The following is a 2,289-nucleotide window of genomic DNA, read 5'->3' as shown; positions in this document are numbered from 1 at the left end:
ATGCATCATTAAACATCTAAAACATGGGATCATGGATCATGGAATGAATTGAGGTTTTGCATAAGTGTGGGCATAAGGTTATTTATTTCTTCAAAGAGGGTGTCTTGCATTTGACCAAAGGATGTTGACGGCTCAGTCATTTAAAGATTGCTTGATCGGATGGATTTCTTGGCTTAGGGTTTATTTCCCTATGCACTTAGTGGGTCTCTTGAACTTCTTAATTAAGGTTCTTAAGTTCATGTGCACTTGGTCAGGGAACTTCACTATGGTTCCATAGTTTGGCTTGGAACATCGATTCATTTGAATGAATTAGTCACACTACAAGTTATTGGCCTGATTCATCTCAGTGTATTTTTGTTACCAAGACAAACGTTTGAAGAAAGTGAAGGCATATATTAAATTTAAGAGAGAAAGGGACTTCGTTGAAACATTCAAAGGATCACGATTTAGCTTTGTTTCAATCACGGGATGCACCCTAAGTCCATTCAAATATAGAGGGACCGTCTCAAAGTCCATTACAGAAGCATTACACTAAGGTGGAAAGGACTTAAAAAATGAAATCAAAGGAAAATGGAAGAGGAAGTCCATTCATTACATCATTTCAAAATTACACGAAATATTCATAAACCATTACAATTTCAATGCTTCCATCTCAACACACCATGTTATATTACACCATTGGAAAAGGTACAAAAATAATGAGCCTATTATTATAACTACAACTTTAACCAGCTTCTGCAACATCAACACTATAACATCAAAATAAACCCTCTTCACTCCTTTTGTGACCAAATGACCTTGCACTTCACCATTTAATCCGCCTTAATCTTGCACCAGATCTATACCATGCCATGTTTCTAATGACTTCATACATCAGGAGGCCTTGCCCAAAACCGTCATATGCTCGAAAAGTCCGCTGCTAGATCAATCCCACAAACTGGTTCTCGCAAAGGACAAGGAACCAACAGCCCTGCATTAAACAGAAAAAAAACACAATCAATTCAAACAGCTTGCAGCCATAACCTCATACATACACATTCACCAAACAAAATCAACTCAAGTCATGGTACACACATACATTCAGTACCACTAGCGCCACCACCCATTCATAATACATCCATCAAGCAAATGACTTAAATAAACCAAACAATCAGCCATACATCTACTAACCAATCTCACACTCAGCCTAGCTTCACTTAACCAAAAAAAAAACTTACTTCAGAAAAGACCACTGCATAGTGTTCATACCTGTTCAGACAACTTTCAGCCTATGGAATCCATCTCAAAAGCCTAAAAATCAGGTACACGAATCCAATCTGATCGCCTGCAGCGCAACACAGTCAAAACAAACCAACAACATTCAGTCCATGTCATAAATCGTTCATCAAAACAATATCATCATCTCATATCATCACCTTGAAGTCATGTGCATACATTCAATACAATACCTGCAGTGCCAGCCAAAATCAAAAGAAGTGCGGGTCGACACGAATCATCATCACACCAAAACCCTTCTGTAATTTGAGACATTGGGATCAGGAAAGAGGTTCAGATCTGCAGCAACACACGCAAAGACGTAATCAGCATACTTCAGTCACATATACAATCAATCAGAACTCTGCAGTAAAGAGAAAAGAACCAAGCCATGTGTGTATACAAAAAACAGTTCAGAAGTCATCCTGGCAGCATTCGATCACTAACAAGATCCACGCAAAAATAAGGCATACACACATTAACCATTGTCCAGTTTCTAACTAACTTCAATTATTCTAAAACTCCCATCCTATAAAATCCCCACATAACACTCACAGACTTTTTTAACAAATTACTAATTCCCCAACTGACTTCTTCTAACCTCTAACTGTCACTTGCGCCATATAACAGCTTCCTAACTAACTTCTTAAACAGATTTCTAACAACCTAGCCAAGTCATAACTAACTACCATAACTAACCTAACAGATTCACAACCAACCTCCATAACAGAAAAAACAGCCCTCCATTCTCATAACTAACTTTCAAACCTACAAATAACTAACTGTCCAAACATCCAACCATCTAACAGGCTTAACCTCCCTAACCATCTCATAACTTTCATTCAAATTCTCTAACCATTCCTATAACTACCCATCCTAACTGTCACTAACAATCATATAAACGGTTATAACAGAAAAAAGTTTGTTACAACTAACTACCAACCTATAACAAACTCAAAACAGAATCAACTAACAATAACCGCATCGCCAGCTCAGCTTCAATCACCGCCCTTCAATTCATAACCAACCTCATTC

At 37.7% G+C, this 2,289-nt stretch overlaps 1 long non-coding RNA gene across 1 annotated transcript; it reads right to left on the bottom strand.

Moving 5' to 3' along the window:
- Positions 1 to 568: 568 nt before the first annotated feature.
- LOC131622009 (uncharacterized) lies at positions 569 to 1,829 on the bottom strand. The gene is made up of 3 exons (XR_009289732.1): positions 1,449 to 1,829; positions 1,249 to 1,324; positions 569 to 970 (listed from the first exon to the last, which is right to left on the bottom strand). It is a non-coding gene; the product is annotated as an uncharacterized LOC131622009 (long non-coding RNA).
- Positions 1,830 to 2,289: the final 460 nt, after the last annotated feature.

The sequence above is a fragment of the Vicia villosa genome, unplaced genomic scaffold, assembly GCF_029867415.1.
Source record: "Vicia villosa cultivar HV-30 ecotype Madison, WI unplaced genomic scaffold, Vvil1.0 ctg.000022F_1_1_1, whole genome shotgun sequence".
NCBI classification, from domain to species: Eukaryota; Viridiplantae; Streptophyta; class Magnoliopsida; order Fabales; family Fabaceae; genus Vicia; species Vicia villosa.
The sequence above is the reverse complement of the archived record's forward strand: the minus strand, read 5'-3'. Positions and strand labels throughout refer to the sequence as shown.